We start from the raw sequence: 20,493 nt of genomic DNA, 5'->3' as shown, positions 1-20,493 counted from the left end.
GTAGGGATTTTATTCACAGAAGGAGGAGTTAATAGTGAAGCTTTAATATTTTTCTGTATGCAAGTAAAGGAGTTGGGGTTTAGACAAGGTTACTGCAGAAATTTAGCCAAGAATTTTCTGTGAGTTATTATATGGTACATTTTTCTCATCTGGTCAGAAGGGGAGCACTTCCACTAAATTCACTCTCAGTTACAATGGGATTTGTTTTTCAATTGGATATATCCATAGCAAGCAGAAAATAGTTATCCTAAGATGTAACAAGTAATATTCTGTAATCTTTTGAGAGCTTTGTTTTCGTTTTCTTATATACATAACTAAAAATTTCTTGTTTAAATCAATATATCTAAGCAATTAAATTAATAGAAAAGTAAAATTATGCAAAAAGCTAATGAAATTTTAATATGCTAAGAAAGATTTTGTAACAATTTACTTGAAGATATTAACTGAACATATCGGCATTTCATAAATTATCAGTTGGATGGAAAATATTTCCAACATGTAAAGTACAATCATATATTCAGTAAAGCTGACCAAACTGTTATTGAAGTTCAAATTTATCACCAGTTGTAGCTCCTTTCTAGTTAATTAATCACTCATGATCTGATCACTATTTCAGGGAAGAAGTCTTTTATTTTTTTATATGCCCAGAATAGTTTCATCAAGCAATGCAGAAAAGTAATCATGTTTTGGCATTTAATGAAGTAGTGTAACACATAAAGTGTAGAATGGCTTATTCTCTTTTATTTTGGGATGTTTTCTCATACTTTTGGCTGTGTCTTTTAGGTTATAAACCACATTTAACATCATGGACCATGAGAGCATTTTAAAAAACCTTCAAGTTACATTTGATACATGAGTTCAACCAATGATGTTCCTCTTTTAGATTTCAGCCAAATTTTATTGGATTTTGTGGATTTGGGGCATCTGAGACTGATTTCTGGCTGTGCAATATCTCAATGCAGTGAGTAGTCAAGTTTCAGAGACCACTAAAATTCTAGGTTTAAAAGTTTTCAAGCTGTGGCATGTGAGAAGACAATGCAGAGATTGCAATCACTATAGGCTGCACTATGGAAATTGTTTCATGGGACTACTTATTTGTGAGTTTTCCTATAAGCTGGCTATCTTTGAATTATGATCTTCTAAGTGTTGAACAATATTAGGACCTTTTTTTTTTTTTTTTGTTTAAGGGTAGGGAGACATTTTTGTGCTTCATTTGCCACATTGCATCACTGTATTTGGAAATGCCATATTGGATTGAAGACCTAATGGCCTCAAGGTTTAATTGAAATATCTTGAACTCAGCTCAAATGGCACTTTGCAGAGAAGAATAAAATCAATATTTAGAAAAAGAAAAAAGAAAAAAAGAATGTACTGTGCTTTGTTCTGGAAAGTACATTCTGGAACTTTTTCCAAGTAAAGTTTATAAAAAATTAATGTTAGATAACCTTTTTGAGGTAAGGAGCCCAAGGTTTATGTATTAAACCCTTGTCAAGGTCCGGAGACATTAAATGTCTCGGTCCGGAGACACAGTTCCTTTAGAACATTCCCGTGATGTGAAATTAAAGGCACAAACGAGGCCAAAGTATCAACAGCTAGACTATTTATTACATAAATAAAGTGGACATAAGAAGGGGAAAGGGAGAAAAGAGAGAGGGAGAAAGAGAAGAGAGAGAGAAGAGGAAAGGAATTATATTAAGAGAGAGAGAAGAGGAAAGGAATTATATTACCACACCCCTCATCCCCCCAAGACAGTTAAAGTCTGTGGAGGAAAGGTGCTGCAGGAGATGTTGGGTTTGGAGAGAAACGGTGCTGAGGCTTCTCTGGGCAGCCTGGGTCTGTAGAGAAAGGGTGCTGAGGCTTTGGCTGGAGCTGTGGTCCTCTGGGGAGATGTTGGGTTGGTACAGGAACGGTGCTGAGGCTTTGGCTGGAGCTGTGGTCCTCCGGGCAGCCTCTTTTCTCCGGAGCAGCATTGTCCCAGCTTTCCCTTCTCAGTGGTATGGTTCATCTCCTGTGTTTTCCTTCATCTCCGTTTTTCTCCCCGTTTTTCTCCTCTGTTCCTCACCACAAACCAGTAGTTGCTCCAGTCTTTTATACAGTTTTTAGTCCTTAGGTATGTATTCAAATATTGTCCCTCAGGAATTCCAGGGGCAGGAAATAATCCTTAGGTCATTTCCCCGGAAATCTTTCTGTGTATTGCTGTGTGTTTGGGCAAGATTTTGGATGGATGGGGGGGGGGGGGGAATCTCCATCTCCCCCATCTCCATTCAGACAATCCCCCCACATTCCTTCACCCTGCCCAGGGTACTTGATGGGTGGAGATTGTCTTGCCCTAAAGGCGTGATGGCTGGGTCCTTGGGTCCATTGTTGTAGTCCCGTGTTATCACGATGCAATCACAAGCTGATTTGCATCCAGGATTCGTAGGCAGGATTCTTTCCACCTTCTTTCCAGTGGCTCTGCTATCAGTTTATCTTTGTTGACTCACATCAAGAGAGACAAACTTTTGGTCTCTCACAACCCTTCTTTTCTAAATGTGGCACTTTACAGGCTGTGCTTTTAGTTGGTTAAAAAAAAAAAAAAAAAAAAAAAAAAAGACACAAGGTCAGAAAAGCTGAATGTATTTGGGGAAGTATGCACAGTTCAGGATACATTCTATGGTAAAGCTGAGTAAGAGTGGGAACATAGTAGTTTGAAATAGTTTTCATGTATGACCACAAAGTTAAGTCCTGTAGATTTGTCTGTAATCATATTTAAGACCACTCTGTCTTAGTAAAAATCTGTTCAAACTAAAGTATTAGAAAGAAATTAACACAGTGAAACCACAGATGTGTATTCAGGAAAGAATATAGGGATACTGCACAGTTGTATAATGATGGGATTGGAAAAGAAAAGGCACAGTTGGAACTGAATTTGGCAAAGGATATGAAGAATAATAAGGTCTTCCCACATCTCAATCCCTGGATTTTAAGGTAGGGCCTGGGAGATTGGGCTTCTCCCACTATAGGAGAATATCAAGTTTGAGATCACCTAAGCAACTTCAAAGTAAGTCCATGGGACCTGACAAGATCCATCCAGGGTACTGAGGAAATTGGCAGAAGAAATTGCCAAGTCACTTTCTATCATATATGAAAAACTGTGGCAGATGAAGTTCTTGGTGACTAGAAGAAAGGGAAAAATCACACCCATTGTAAAAAAAAGATAGAAAAGAGGACACTGCTACTGTCAACCAATTGGCTTCACTTCCATGCCCAGTAAGATCCTGGAACAAAACCTCCTAGAGGATACGTTGAAACATATGGATGGCAAATAGGTGATTAGAAAAAGTCAACATGGCTTCACCAAGGGCACATCATGCCTGACTAATAAGTGTTAACAACTATAGAATCACAGTATAGTTCAAATTGGAAGGGGCCTTTAAAGGTCATGAGGGCCAACCCACATTGCAATAAGCAGGGATGTCTTCAACTGGATCAAGTTGCTTAGAGCCCTGTCTAACCAGACCTTGAATGTATCCAGAGATGGGGAATCTACCACGTTTCTGGGCAATCTGTTCCAGTGTTTCACCATTCTCATTCTTATATCTATTCTAATCCTACCTTCTTTTAGTTAAAAAAAACATTACTCCTTGTACTATCACAAAAGGCCCTACTAAAAATTTTGTCCTCAACTTGTAAGCCTTCTAAGCACTGAAAAGTCTCCCCAAAGCCTTTTCTTCTCCAGGCTGAACAACCCCAGCTCCTTTCTTTTAGCCTTTCTTTATAAAAGACATGTTCCAGCCCTATGATCATTTTAGGGTCCCTGCTTTAAACCTGCTCCAATAAGTCCATGTCTGTCTTGTGCTGTGAGGACTTCAGAGCTGAACACAGTGCTTCATGTAAGATCTCACCACAGCAGAGCAGAGGGGCAGAATCACCTCCCTCAGCCTGCTGGGAAAAACTTCCTTTGATACATCCCAGGATTGGCTTTCAGGGCTGTGAGTGCACATTACTGGCTCATGTCCAGCTCTTTATCCACCAGGACCCCCAAGTCCTTCACTGCAGGGATGTTCTCAATACCTTCATTCTCCAACTTGTATTGATGTCAAGGCTTGCCTCAACCCAACCTTGTACCCAGCCTCATTGAAACTCATGAGGCTTATATGAGCCCACTTCTGAAACTTGTCCAGATCCCCCTGGATGGCATCCCATCCCACAGGCATATGAACTGTGCTACCAACTTTGGTGTCATCTGCAAACTTGTTGAGGGTGCACTCAATTCCACTGTCTATCTCACTGATGAAGATACTAAACAGCACTGGTCCCAATACACACCCCTGAGGGGGATATTAACAAAGATAGAAAAATACAGCTATTTTTGTAATAGTGTGTGTAATCTTCAGTTATGTTTTAGATGGTGGTTTGGCAGAAGGACAAGCAGTGTAATTGTGTGCACCCGCACTGTTTACATCTCTTCTACCAAGAGCAGGGATTCAAGATGAGACATTGTCTCTTTGGAGTATGATGGAAAACATTTTAACATTACCACTTATCCAAGTTAAGCTGCTTATTGTTCTTATAGCTGAAATAACTCTTGGCATTTTTTATTCCTGGCCTATATACTTAAGCGAATTTAAAGAAATTGATCACTGAAATAAGACTAGTAATTAAGATCAAGTGCTTCAGAACTGGCCTGGCCAGCAGCATAGAGATAGACCTCTGTACAGGGGGTTTCATGTGGTTTTCCCTTGGTAGGGAAATGCCAGGGGAGCAGAGACACCCTCCAGGAGCTAGCAGCTCTCACAAGACAGGCTTATGAGGAGTGGGACTTGCCAGGGCAACACCCACAACTGTAGAAGAAGATGAGGGAAGAAGCAAACAGGGCTTGGAATGTCATCTGGGGTGTGGCAGGGCATGGCACATCAATGAACACACAAGCACACATAGAGAGGCACTGAAACTTGGCCAGCTCAAACAGGGGTGATGGTATCCAGCCAGCAGAAGGCCATGACATCCCTGAGCCCTGTGTCTGCCAGGTCTGATACAGCTTCACAGATTAAAGCTTGTGTGGGAGGTATTAGGCTGCAGGGTGTGCACCACTCTTATGCCAATATCAGATGACAGCAGTGAGAACACCTATGGGAGCTGTGCCCAGGTGGAGAATCTCTTCCATTTAATGATGGAGCTCCAAGAGGAAGTAAGTAAGTTGAGGATCATCAGGGAATGTAAGAGAGAGAGAGAGGGACTCTTGGAGTCTATTGGCCCCCTGAAACAAACCAAATGAAACCAATCTTCTTCTATGACAAAGTGACCTGTTTTGTGGATAAAGGAAAAGTCATGGATGTTGTTTACTTGGCCTTCAGTAAAGCATTTGACACTTCCACTTGCAGTATCCTCCTGGAGAAACTGGCTGCTCATGTCTCATGTCATGGATGATTTTCTGGATAAAAATAATGGCTGTATGGCCAGGCCCAAAGACTGGTAGTGAATGGCATTAAATCCAGTTGGTGGCTGGTCACAACTGGTGTTCTTCAGGGCTCAGTACTGGGCCAGTTCTCTTTAATATCTTTGTCAATGATCTGGATGAAGGGGTTGAATACACCTTTAAAAAGCTTGCAAGTGACACTGAGCTGAAAGGGAGTATTGATCTGCTAGAGTGTAGTAGGGCTGGATCAATGGGCTGATGTCGGTTGTGTGAAATTCTGTAAGGCAGAGTTCTGTGGTCTGCACCTGGATCACAACAACCCCAGGCAGTGCTACAGGCTTGGGGAAGATTGATTGGAAAGCTGCCCAGAACAGAAAGACTCAGGGGTGTTGATCAGCAAATGGCTGTACATGAGTCAGCAATGTGCTCTGATGACCAAGGTGGTCAACAGCATCCTGGCCTTTATCAGGAATAGTGTGACAGGAAGGACCAGGGAAGTGATTTTCACCATGCATTCAGCTCTTGTGAGGCCACACCTTGAATACTGTGTTCAGTTTTGGACCCCTCACTACATGAACAACATCGAGTTGCTAAAGAATGTTCAGAAGAGGGCAATGAAGCTGGTGAATGAAGGGTTCAGAGGACAGATCTTCTGAGGAGAAGCTGAAGAACTGGGGTCATTTAGTCTGGAGAAAAGGAGGCTGACAGGAGACCTTACTTCTCTTCCAAAAAGGAGGTAAAGGAGGTTGGAGCAAAGTGAGTGTTGGTCTCTCCTCCCTAGTAAGAAATGATAGGAAGAGAGGAGACAGCCTCAAGTTGTACTAGGGGAGGTTTACAATAGATATTAGAAGAAACTTCTTGATGGAAAGAGTTGCAAACACTGGGCTAGGCTCCCCAGGCAAGTTCCTGAATCACCGTCCTTGGAGGTTTTTAAAAGATGCATAGATATGATGCTAAGGAACATGGGTTAGCCCCATTCTTGGCAGAGTTAGATTATGGTTGGAGCCAATGATGATAAAGGTCTTTTGCAACCAAAATGATTCTATGATTCTATGACGATGAAGTATAGTGTGTAAAAGAATAAGATTTTTATAATTTGAGCTAAACCTGAAATTAAACTTCACTGTAACCTAATATTATAGGTGCTCTTTGGAAGAGGTTTAGAACCTGTTCTGGGACAGAGATAATTTTCTTCCTAATAACTGATTCAGGGATGTATGCATTTTGGATGTATGATGGAAAAGGTATTGATAATTCAGGGAGGATTTTAAAGAATTTTCATTCTATACAAAAGAAAACAAAGAAGTTATTGAAAACTTTTGTTACATTAGACAAGATGGAAAACTATGGAAATGCTCTAGTTATAAATGGGTAAAATAAAAACATGGAGATACAATGACATATATACATATATATTATATGCTCTGTATAAAATATCTCCTTGGGAGTGATGAAGAATTTCAGTTTTAGTCATTGCACTTCAGAAACATTAGCAATATTGTTTGTAAAGCTTCAAAGTTTTACAAAGCTTCAGATCAGCCAATTTATTTTAGCACATTTTTCATTAAACTATTAATCTTGATTAGAATCGCTCTCTAGTATTTCTTCTTCAAAAGCAATCTCCTCTTCATCCAAACTTTTTTGGATAAGGAAGCAACTTCACTCTCATTTCTCAAGCATTTCTTCCTTAATAAGTATGTCACAGCTATGTATGGCATTGCCTGAGTATTTAACTTAAATATATGGGTATACAAAGAGAAGAGCAAAAAAGAGCTCAGAAAGGGGTAAATCTGGGGGTACCATTGGCAGTAGGAACTAGGAGGGGCATAGTAGAAAATGAAAGGCAAGAGAACAGGGACAAGGCAAGAAAAGCAGACATGGAAGCATGTTTGAGAGATGAGAGTCTAAGGCAGAAGGAAGAAAGAGAAGAATTAAATCTAAGCATAAGAGAAGGAAAAAACATATGTTTGTGATGAAAGAAACAATAGCAAATACAAACTGAAAGGCAAGAAATGAGATATATAGGCCCAGGGATAAAAAAAAAAAAAAGCTAAATGAAAAAGCAACCAATCTTAGGATTAGTTAATGCAATTTTATTTATCCCAAATCTTGCATTTAATTCTTTGGCAGATTTCTCAAAGCTACATGCATTTGGCAAGAAAGAGCATAGCTTTGTTACTTTAAAGAGTTGACTCATTACATTTTACATAATTTCAAAAGTGTACTCCTTGGACCCTTTCTTGGTGGTCCAACAATAAAAAGTTTTCAGAACCCTCAGTAAAGTGGCAGTTCCTGTAAATATATATTTTTTTATTTATTTGACAAGAAATTAAGTGGGATTGTTTATGATTTATGGTAAAATATTTTCACTGAAGCCTTAAAGATTGGCTTGCTTTGTTTTGTGAGTATGTTTCTGTGGGTTTTTTGTTGTTGTTGTTGCTTTGTTTTAATAACTGATCACAGAATCATAGCATAATTTTTGTTGAAAGTGACTGTTATGATCATCAAGTCCAACTGCTAAACCAATACTGCTGTCAAGGGTTAGGGCTGGGCCAGCCACTAAATGAGCAACAGATGCTCTCTAGTAACACTTTTCCCTTCCAAAAGGGAACAAAGAAGAGAGATTTGTAAACTGGAGAAGAAAGCTAAAGCTTCTTTCATAAAAAAATAACAACAACAAAATGAAATTTATACAAAACTAAAACTAAAAATTCCTGATGACAGTTATGTCACTGTTAACACTGATGCTATGAGTAGTCACTGGGGAAGTCTTAGACTGGACTCAGTGATGGAGAGTAACTGTATTCAGGAGCTAAATTTTGGAACACATTGATTGGAACTGAAGACAGAAGAATGGGCAGAGTCCTTCCTGAATACTGACCATTGAAGAAGAGAGCCTGACCTTCATGATCCCTCAGCTTTATGCTGAATATGGCATACAGGGAATGGAATACCTAGTCGGTCCACTTAGGATCACCTGTTGTGTTCACTCCTTCCTTCAGGAGCAACTTACTTACTACATCTGCAATGCAAGATTCAGCAGTGACCTTAGTCTGCATGCTAGTCCTTGTTACTAACTAGAAACATCAAGCGCTATCACTTCTAGAAGCAGACATTGCCTGTGAAAACATGCTGTTCTTTTCAGAAAGTGCAGTTACTTGGATGAGACTTAGCTAAATAGTAAAATCATTGAACAGAATTAGCTCTGTTCTAACTCAGACTAGAACAATTGCCAAATTCATGATACATTAAACCAGAATTTTTTAACAGATTGTGCATATTTTAGATGTTTTCGACAAGAGTTTGTTTACTTGAAGATAGTTTGAAAAAAAGAAGAGGAAGTATTTACAGTCACCAATTGCAGTTAGTTGTCTAATTCAGAGGAAGGAGCTTTGGCAAAGAAAAAAATACTATTTACCACTTTGTTGCTAGGTGACCACTTCCTTCTGGATGGAAGCAGTAATAAACAAGGAATCTTTCCATTGTAACATCTGAATAGTGCATGGATCTGTTGCTGGATAGGGATAGGGATAGGGATAAGGTGACGGTCAGAGAGACGAGGATTAAACACAAGCAGAGTAGAGAGAAAGCCAAAAGGTCCCATTTATTCCAGCAAGCAACTCATATTTGTGTGTGTTGTTAGTGTGGCTGCCTGTAAACTTGTGTCAAGATTCTCACTGGTCACTGATAGCATCGCCATGGTTACTCGTTCAGCCAGCCCAGGTGGCTCCTATCTCATCTTGCTGTTTCTCATCCTCAGACATTCAGTCCAGGGAGTTTCCAGATTCTCATGGGAACACAGTAATGTTTTCTCACCAGAACTCTTCAGAAGGTTCACAGATTCATCACAGGTCCCCACATGGATCTTTTATTGAATTTTGTAATTTTTGAATACATTAGTTTAGTTTGAAATGAAACTGTAGAGTTAAAATAAAACTACTCAGAACGAATTATGTAAGACAAATCATCCTACTGCAAACCACTACAAAAAGAAAAATTGAGAATGGCCAAAAGAGCACATTGCTCAGCCTCACTTCCACCCCTAGAAAAATATCAAGTAGCCTTCATGAAAACCTTGATAAACTTGGAATGCCCTTCTGCACATGCGAAGGCAACAGGAACAGGCTGTCCCAGTGTGACAGAAGAGGAGCCGACGAGGTAGACGGCTGGCCTGGATGGGCAATGAGCTTCTAAATGAATCAAGGGAAATGAAAGAGGGCATATCATCTTTGGAAAAATATTAGAAAGGCAAAATCCCATTTAGAACTCAGACTGGCCACTTCTGTGAAGGACAACAAAAATGCTTTTATAAATATATTAATGGCAAAAGGAGGGGCGAGGACAACCTCCACTCCTTAGTAAACATGGAGGGGAATATTGTAACTAAAGATGAGGAAAAGGCAGAGGTACTTAACACCCTCTTTACTTCAATTTTCAATAGTAGGATAGGTTGTCTTCCAGACAACTGGCTTCCTGAGCTAGCAGATGGAGTCAAGGAGCAGTATAGCAATCCAGGAGGAAGCAGTAGTGGACCTGCTGAGCCACTTGGATCCCCACAAGCCTTTGGGACCATATGGGATCCATCCTAGGGCAATGAGAGAACTGGCAGATGAGCTTGCCAAGCCACTCACCATCATTTTTTCAACAGTATTGGCTCACTGGTGAGGTCCCAGATGACTGGAAGATGGCCAATGTGATGCCCATCCACAAGAAAGGCCAGAAGAAGGAGCCAGGGCATTACAGGCCTGTCAGTGTGACCTCCGTGCTAGGCAAGACTATGGAAGAGGTCATCTTGAGTGCAATCACACAGCATCTACAGGATGGCCAAGGGATCAGGCCCAGCCAGCATGGATTTAGTAGGGGCAGTGTTTTGATTGGGAGTAAATTAACTAGGTGGGAATTATAAAATAAAGTTATCTTTATTTTCCAAAAAAACCCTGCCCCAAAATTACATACAAAACTAATTATATTTTATTTACAGGTTCTATTTGGTCCCAAATTCTACAAGGATGCTTATGGGCAATTTAGGACAATTTACAGAATGCATAAAATGGAAAAGGCTAAACCACAAAATAGCTTTACCCCACTTATAAAATCAGAGTCAAGCCAGGACCCTAGGGATAGCCAATGAGTCAGATTTTACTCACGAAGATGGAGTAGGAATTTGGAGATGGTCCCTGGGTCTCTCCTCTGTGGCAGCCTCTAGAACTGCAAGTTTTATAATCCAATTTGTGAATCATGTGGCATAAATCCAAAGGAAAAAGGGACCTGCCAAACTTAAAGTGTCCTTAGACACAGCTCCCATGAGGCAAATCTCGTGGAGCAGCACTGTCTGATCAGCACAAGGAAAGCTGCACTGCTGGCTTGTTTCCAGCCAACAGAAGGCAGGGTTGCTCTAGCATGGGGCAGGGAGCAAGACCCCAGGGTAGGCAGGTCTGGGGAGACACCAGGTCCAGATGCTACAGGCTAGTGTCACCACAAATGTAGCGAGTCCCAACAGGAAATTCAGGAAACCAAGTCCAGAGAGAGTCTGAGACCGCTTACTGGTCACTCTATTTAAATAAAGATTTCACTAGACAGTGTGGCCAGTGCCAATATATACTGGGTGAAAAGAACCAAACCAATCACAATTCCAAATCCCAGTGTGGGCTTCCCCCATGAGTGAATACATGTGAGGGACTTCAGCAACTGGTTGGAAGAAAGGCACCTTTTTTACCTTTCCCCGCTCAAGCCCCCAGGGGGAGAGGAAGTGTGGTGGTTTAGGCTGGGTGCTGGCCTGGATGCCACTGCACAGGCCATACCTGGGATGTCCCAAAAGGGGGCCCAGCCCAGTGGGTGGTCACAGGAAGCCAGATATTTCCCCCATAATTCCCTGCTCCCTTATAAAACATCAAGCCCAGGGTCCTTGCTCTTTTTCCTTTTTCGCTACTGCCTAGGTAAAATGGCATGAGCCACCTCCCTTGGTCCTGCCTAGGCCCAAGGCTGGGTTGTGGGGGAAGAAAGAGCCCTGGCAGGGTTTTGGGATTACCTCCAGGTGGGGATGGGACATTCTTGGGTATGTTTTGGGATCTCTCTCTCTTTGTCACAGTGCCTGTGGTTTTCTGTAAAACTTTCATTGATTTTTCCATTTAAACTTTCCACCATTTTTGCAATCCGTTTTGTGTGAGTCTTTCTTTTACCTGTGGTGGGAGAACTGATCTCTCAACCCACTACAGGAAGGTAATTTCATGCCTTTGTCTTTCCCCATTCAAACCTCCACAGAAGGAGATGGGGGCAAGCAGGGTTTGGAGCACCCTGAAACAGGCAGGTGCTATCTGATAATCGGATCTCCTTCTATGATCAGGTGACCCACCTGGTGGATGTGGAGAAGGCTGTGGATGCAGTCTACCTGGGCACAGTCCCTCATAGCAAACTCCTGACCAAGCTCTCAGCCCATGGCTTGGACATGTACACTCTGTGATGGGTTAGGAACTGGCTGGAGTGCCAAGCCCAGAGAGTGGTGGTGAATGATGCCACATCCAGCTGGCAGCCAGCCACTAGTGGTGTCCTCCAGGGATCAGTGCTGGGCCCCATCCTGTTCAATATCTTTATTGATGATCTGGACAAGGGTATGGAGCCCATCATCATTAATTTTGCAGATGCCACCAAGCTGGGGGCAGGTGTTGATCTGTTAGAGGGTAGGAAAGCTCTGCAGAGGGACCTTGACAGGCTGGACAGATGGGAAGAGTCCAACGGCATGAGATTTAACACATGCAAGTGCCAGGTTCTACACATTGGTCACAGCACCCCCATGCGGTGCTACAGACTGGGGTTGGAGTGGCTGGAGAGTGGCCAGGCAGAAAGGGACCTGGGGGTACTGGTTGACAGCCAGCTGAACATGAGCCAGCAGTGTGCCCAGGTGGCCAAGAAGGCCAATGGCATCCTGGCCTGTATCAGGAATAGTGTGGCCAGCAGGAGCAGGGAAGTCATTCTGCCCCTGTACTCAGCACTGGTTAGACCACACCTTGAGTCCTGTGTCCAGTTCTGGGCTCCTCAATTCAAGAAAGATTTTGAGTTGCTCAAAAGTGTCTGGAGAAGGGCAACAAAGTTGGTGAGGGGTCTGGAGCACAAGCCCTGTGAGGAGTGGCTGAGGGAGCTGGGGTTGTTCAGCCTGGAGAAGAGGAGGCTCAGAGGAGACCTTATTGCCATCTACAACTACCTGAAGGGTGGTTACAGCTGGGGGGGGTTAGTCTCTTCTCCCAGGCAACCAGCACCAGACACAGTCTCAAGCTATGCAGGGGGAAGTTTAAACATGATCTTAGAAAGATGTTCTTCACAGAAAGAGTGATTGGCCATTGGATTGGGCTGCCTGGGGACATGGTGGGGTCAGCATTCCTGGAAGTGTTTAAGAAGAAACTAGATGATGCACTAAGGAGGAGCTTCCTCAGCATGAGTTACTCTTTCCTCCGGAGGTTTAGTACAGCTAGTGCCTTCAGGCCAACCTGTGATCACCTCCACTAGACCACATCTCTCAGAATTTCCCATTCATGCTCTGTGTTGTCAGAACCATCCATTTGGACCATGTGACATCTGTGGCATGATGTGTTGTAGAACTTTTACCTTTGAACATCCAATTCAAAACTGGCATTCTAGGAACTAGAAGTTGTGACTCAGTTCCAGTTACTTCAGAAGCAGCTTTTACTCCTTCATACACAGCTAAAATTTCTTTCTCTGTTGGAGTATAATTAGCCTCTGAACCTCTGTAACCTCGACTCCAGAAACCAAGAGGTCGTCCACGTGTCTCACCTGGAGCTCTTTGCCACAAGCACCAGGTTGGACCATTGTCACTTGCAGCCGTGTACAAAATGTTCTTAATGTCTGGACCAGCTTGGACAGGTCCCAGACCCATTGCTTGAACTACCTCTTGTTTTATCTGGTCAAAGGCTGCTTGTTGCTCAGGTCCCCAGTGGAAATTGTTTCTCTTTTGAGTCACATCATAGAGAGGTTTTACAATCTGACTGTATCCAGGAATGTGCAGTCTCCAAAATCCCACTATCCCCAAGAAACGTAGGGTCTCTTGCTTGTTTGTGGGATTTGTCATGGTGGAGACTCTATTTACCACATCCACTGGAATGGGTCAGCATCCATCCTGACACTGCACTCCCAGAAACTGGATGTCTCTGGCAGGTCCTTTCACCTTGTCTCACTTAATGGCAAAATCTGCTTTCAAGAGAATGCCAATGATTTTGTTACCTTTCTCAAAGACTTCTTCAGCAGTTTTACCCCAGACAATGATATCTGGATGAACTGGATGTGTTCTGGAGCACCACCTTTCTCCAAAGTATCATGGATCACTGCATGACAGATGCTTGAACTGTGAACCCAACCTTGAGGCAATCTGTTAAAATTGTACTGGACTCTGTCTCGGCCCAGAGAGGGAAAGAGACTCAGTTCTTTTGAATATTCCCATGTTGTGAAATTAGAGGCACAAACAAGGCCAAAATATCAACAGCTAGACTATTTATTACATAAATAAAGTAGATGGATCAGGAGGGGAGAGAGAGAAAAGAGAGAAGAGAGAGAAGTGAGAGAAGAGGAAAGGAATTGTTTTACCACACCCCTCACCCCACAAGAGAGTTTGAGTTTGTGGAGGAAAGATGCTGCAGGAGATGTTGGGTCTGTAGAGAAAGGGTGCTGAGGCTTTGGCTGTAGAAAAGATGTGGTACTCTGGGCAGCCTCTTCAGCTCCATGAGTTGCAGCAGGTGGAACTTAGGATATGGAGAGAGGGTTCTGCTTCTTCCAGGCTCCATGGTGATGTCTCTGTCATTTTTCTTTCTGTTTTTCTTCAGAGCAGCATTGCCCCAGGCTTTTCCTTCTCTCATGTTCTCCTTCTCATAGTTTCATAGTTTCATAGTTTCATTCAGGGTTGGAAGGGACCACAAGGATCATCTAGTTCCAGCCCCCCTGCCATGGGCAGGGACACCCCACACTAGATCAGGCTGGACAGAGCCTCATCCAGCCTGGGCTTAAACACCCCCAGGGACGGGGCCTTGACCACCTCCCTGGACAACACATTCCAGGGTTTCACCACTCTCATGGTGAAGAACCTCCTCCTCACATCTAGCCTGAATCTTCCCACCTCTAGCTTCATTCCATTCCCCCTAGTCCTATCACTACCTGAGATCCTGAGAAGTCCTTCCCCAAGCCTTCCTGTAGGCCCCCTTCAGATACTGGAAGGCCACAATTAGGTCACCTTGGAGCCTTCTCTTCTGCAGACTGAACAGCCCCAACTCCTTCAGTCTGTCCTCATAGGAGAGGTGCTCCAGCCCTCTGATCATCCTCATGGCCCTTCTCTGGACACGTTCCAGCACCTCCACATCCCTCTTGTAATAGGGGCTCCAGAACTGGACACAGTACTCCAGGTGGGGTCTCACCAGAGCTGAGTAGAGGGGGAGGATCACCTCCCTCGACCTGCTAGCCACACTTCTCCTGATGCGGCCCAGGATCTGATTGGCTTTGCAGGCTGCAAGTGCACACTGAGAGCTCATGTTGAGCTTTTTGTCCACCAGCACCCCCAAGTCTCTCTCCTCAGGGCTACTTTCCAGCCAGTCACTGCCCAGCCTGTATTGTCCTTCTCCTGTGTTTTTCTTCATCCATGTTTTCCTTCTGTGTTTTTCTTCTCTCAAGCCAGTAGTTGCTCAAGTCTTTTATACATTTTTTAGTCCTTAGGTATGTGTTCAAGTATTGTCCCTCAGGAAATCAGGGGCCAGGTGGTGAATCCATTGTCTCACCATGCTCCCTTTCTGGGGTACCTGATGGGTCTTGTCTTAAGCATATTCCCGAGGGTGGCCTAGGTCCATTTTTGTGAGGCCAGCTGTGGTCCAGTGAGCAATATTATCTTTGCACCTTCCCAGGAGTCCTTCCAGTGGCTCTGCCCAGTCCACATCAGCTATTGTCTGGATGGGTACTGAGCTGCCAGTAGAAGGCGTGTCCACAGAGAAACCTTACCAAGACACCTGCTTAGATGTCTATCTATTCCACTATCTTTTGACAGGGCTCCAAGCTGAGATGCTGACTTGTCTCCCACTATTAATGCTGGTACACCTATATCAAAACACTTGCCAAGCCAGGCTAGAATTGGCTCATTCACTCCTCTGATGTAATCCTTTCTCACATGCCTAATTTCCTGTCTGGGCATGTTTGCTGTTTAGATATCATCTTGATCTTCATCATCTGTTTCATCTTCTTGATGTGTGTGACAGTTTAGGCTGTGCCTTTAAGAAAAGGATAGCTGCAGAATTCCCTAGATGAATATTTGGGTGTAAAAAGGAAAACAAAAATTAATTCTAAACAAATTTCATTGGTCAGATGTGAGATGTACCATAGCAAATATCTCTCACATTCTTTTCTCTCACTCACTCCAGCTTCTGTCTTTTCTCTTGGCATGCACGCTGACCCTGGACAGAAACTGGTAAGATAAGCAGATAACTTCTTAACAACTGCTTTAAGCTAACTGAACTTCTCCTAATACTTTTCTCCTTTTCTCTTTTCATCTTTTCATTAACTGGAGGGGAAAGGGAAGGGGAAGAGAGGTTGGGGGGACCTGAGGTGGGATCCTCCTGTGAGGAGGATTTCTGTGTTGTGTTCTTTCCTGTAAATTCTTGTATAACATTGTAAATACTGTATATTTTGTATATATTCATTGCATTTCATTATTGCTTGTAAAATACAGCTTTCATTCACTTCTCTGACTGTGCCTAGCTGAGTTTTTGTGGGTGTGGGTGGATTAAACCATCACACCACTACCAAGTGGCTGTCCCCATAATCCTGCTGCTACTCTCCTAAGGACCTCTTTAAATTCAGAAACACTTCCACTAACTGCTGACCTATCAGAACCTGTATACTGTTCTGCATCTGCACTATCCAGTGATGGTCTCAATAATTCAGCTATATTGTTAAGGCAAACTTTCTTTCCATCCTCAGAGGATCTTTTTTAACAGAAGTTCCCTCACCAGCAGGGGTATCTTGCTGTTCTCCTACATCTGTTCCTGTATCTGGCTTGCATCTGCCCCTTCTATCCAAAGCTGCAATTTGTTTAACTGGGGCTGTGTTTGAATTTACAGCAGGCTTAGCAGAAAGTGGCAGTTTTCAAGGAGGCAAAGTTGGCAGGCAGGCTTTTAGATCCAGCAGGTGCTGCAGAGGTCACCTCTGGTCCTGCTGCTGTGGGAAGAAATGATTTTGACACTCTAATGGCTGCCAGTGATGTGGCCGCCATCTTAGGTGCTGCCATTGTAGGCTGCATTTGTGCCCCTGCTGCTGACTGAATGACAGAACTGCCGGTGGTCTCATTGAGGGCTGCCTTAACAATAACTCCTCCCTGACTATTCCTAGCTGTTTCCCCTGTCTATCACTAGAAATCTCTGGATTTGAATTCGAACTGCTTCTTCTATGCCTATGCCTACTGCATCTAAAAATAGAACTCCAGTTAGCTGCTCATTTCTCCCAGAGCAAAGCTGTTAACAAGAACATGTTAATTATTGCATACCACAGAACCACAAACAGCAAATAAATCACTTTGGAATCACAGCTGCTACTGCTCACATAGCTTTCATCTACAGGAATGCTGAATACATATATTACTGTGGGTAAAGTAGTTGCAGTCACATTCCCATATTTCTTAAGCCAAAAGAGCCCTATATAACGATAGTGTAAACCTGTTGCTGGTGATGGTGATTGCATATTTGGTGTTTTCCTTGCATCGGGAGAGAAGGGTGTCAAAAATGTGTTTTGTTATTAAGAATAGATCAAAGAGAAAGAGGCATACCTCTGGGTCAGTCCCAGAGACGTCTAGTGATGAGGAGTGTGGAGAATTTGTGTCAGTTAAAAAGAAAGCTAAAAAGTTAATTGGAAAAGCTGCTCTGAACGCTTTTGCTGCTGATTCTGGCAAGCTGCCAGGGGTGGCAGCCAATATGGCGTCTCCTCCTTCTCCTCCTCCTGTTTCTCCTTCGTCCATTAACGGGGCAATGTCATTTCCACCCACTCTCTCGGTGGGGACCGGAAGCCACTCCCCTAGCAGCTGATTTGTCTCAGAACCTGCCAGCTTCTGTTAAGGTGGCTGTAAATTCAAACACAGCTCCAGTTAAGGTGGCTGTTTTAAAGACTAGAAGTGGAAAGACCAAAGGTGATCCAGGAGCTAATGGAGGAGTACAGCAGGAGACTGACCCTGGTGAGGGACCCTCTACCAGAAAAGATCCTGCTGAGGAGGAAGAAAAGATTTGTTTTAAAGATCTAGCTGAATTAGTGAAAAAAAAAAAAGGGATAGAGATGCAGCTAGGACAGGAGCTGGCAGTGGTGGTTCTCAACTTAAAGAGATCCTTGACAGAGTGGCAGCAGGATTATTTGGACAACAAGTTGAGGAAGAGGAGGAGTCAGATGACATTTTGGACTGTTCCTCACCAAGGGAAGAATTACGAAATGTCCATAAAGATTATACCAGAGCAGACAAGGAGCCAGTTCTAGCGTGGCTTAGTAGATGTTATGATACAGGTGCTCCAGCTCTAATAGTTGGAGACAAGTCAGCAGCTCAGTTAGGAACTCTCTCGAGGGATAATGGAATAGATAGACATCTAGGCGAAGCTCTCGGTAAGGTTAATCTGTGGATACGCCTTTTAATGGTGGTTGTCCTGAGACACCCTTCCCGAGATGATCTTCCATGGAATCCTAAACCCTGGACTACCATAGATGAGGGAATTAAGCACTTGAGAGAATTTGCTGTTAGAGAGATACTCTATGGTGAACATGAAACTCTGAATCCTGATGACACTCCTGTGGGTACTGGTCTTGCTAAAAAGATCATCAAACTTGCTCCTTCTAATTATGCAAACATTCTGTCAAGCAGAATTGTGTCAAAAAATTATGGTGGAGCTCCTCCTATGGTTGGCCAATTCACTGATCAAATGAGACAATTGGAGGATAGCATGACACGCATTTCTTTGGTTTCAGCCATTGAAACTCTGTCTGGAAAAATTGAGAGTTGCATGAAGGATCTGAAAGATTCCATATACCAATTAGCACAGAAGGATAATTCTAATTGTTCCTCCAGGTGGATACAAGTTTCATCTGTGAGGAATACACGTCCTCCAAGGAGGTAATTCCAAAACAGATCAAATCAAAACAGACCACCAAGGCAGTCACGTAGGACCATTTGGATAACTCTGCGTGATCAGTTTGGTGAGAACATGAACCGGTGGGATGGCCAACCAACTTCTAATCTTTTCAGGAGACTGAGAGAACTGCAAAGTGGCAGAACCCGAGGCAGCAATACCAGAAGGGTAGCTGTTACTTCCACAGTTCCCCAGAACAACTCTAGTAGATCCAACAGTGGCTCCAGTTATAACACTGCACACTGTGCTCAATGAACATGTGGACATGTTCCCCATAACTATGGGTGCCTTGCCTCCTGCCAGGGGGAGGAGAGGGATAACAGAGATAATAGAATCTATTGGGATGTGTACATCCAGTGGCCTGGCACTTCACAATTTCGGAAGTACAGGGCCTTGGTTGACACAGGAGCTCAGTGCACCATAATACCATCAAATTATCAGGGATCAGAGTCTGTAACTATTTTGGGAGTCACTGGTGGATCTCAACAGTTAAGTAAGGTAGAGGTTAATATAAGTTTAACTGGTAAACAATGGAGGAAGCATACAGTTGTGACCGGACCTAATGCACCTTGTATTTTGGGAATTGATTTTCTGAGAGAAGGGCGTTTCAAAGACCTTAGAGGTTACAAATGAGCTTTTGGAGTAGCATCTGTAGAAATTGATGGATAACAATTGAAGCTGTCTGTTAGACCTGAGCTTTCTGATGAATCTGCAGTTGTGGGACAGCACAAGATGCAGGACATTAAATTGCTGGTTGCTTCTCAGACTGTGCATCACAGACAATACAGAACCAACCATGCCTCTTTGTTGCTCATTCAGAATCTGATTCGTCAGTTGGAGAGTCAGAAAGTCATCAGCAAAACTCATTCACCTTTCAACAGTCCAGTGTGGCCTGTGCGGAAGCAGAATGGAGACTGGTGTCTAACGGTCGACTACCGAGCCCTGAATGAAGTAACGCCACCTATGAGTGCAGCAGTACCAGACATGATGGAGCTACAGTATGAGCTGGAATCCAAAGAGGCCAAGTGGTATGCTACCATAGACATTGCTAATGCATTTTTCTCTATTCCCATAGCAGAGGAATGCAGGCCTCAGTTTGCTTTCACCTGGAGAGGAATCCAGTACACTTTCAACAGATTGCCAATGGGCTGGATCCACAGGTCAAGCATCTGCCATGCAGTAATCCATGATGCTCTGGAGAAAGGTGGTGCTCCAGAACACATCCAGTTCATCGATGATATCATTGTCTGGGGTAAAACTGCTGAGGAAGTCTTTGAGAAAGGTAACAAAATCATTGACATTCTTCTGAATGCAGGTTTTGCCATCAAGCGGGACAAGGTGAAAGGACCTACCACAGAGATTCAGTTTCTGGGAGTGCGGTGGCAGGATGGACGCTGAGACATTCCAGTGGATGTGGTAAATAGAGTCTCCACCATGACAAATCCCACAAACAAGCAAGAGACCCTATGTTTCTTGGGGATAGTGGGATTTTGGAGACTGCACATTCCTGGATACAGTCAGATTGTAAAACCTCTCTATGATGTGACTCAAAAGAGAAACAATTTCCACTGGGGACCTGAGCAACAAGCAGCCTTTGACCAGATAAAACAAGAGGTAGTTCAAGCAATGGGTCTGGGACCTGTCCAAGCTGGTCCAGACATTAAGAACATTTTGTACACGGCTGCAAGTGACAATGGTCCAACCTGGTGCTTGTGGCAAAGAGCTCCAGGTGAGACACGTGGACGACCTCTTGGTTTCTGGAGTCGAGGTTACAGAGGTTCAGAGGCTAATTATACTCCAACAGAGAAAGAAATTTTAGCTGTGTATGAAGGAGTAAACGCATCTTTTGAAGTGATTGGAACTGAATCACAACTTCTCTTAGCTCCCAGATTACCAGTTTTGAATTGGATGTTCAAAGGCAAAGGCTCCACACCACATCATGCCACAGACTCA

This window comes from Melanerpes formicivorus, unplaced genomic scaffold (genome assembly GCF_026170545.1).
Source record: "Melanerpes formicivorus ecotype bairdi unplaced genomic scaffold, bMelFor1.0.p_v2 SCAF_1, whole genome shotgun sequence".
Lineage (NCBI taxonomy): Eukaryota > Metazoa > Chordata > Aves > Piciformes > Picidae > Melanerpes > Melanerpes formicivorus.
This window is presented reverse-complemented; position numbering follows the sequence as displayed.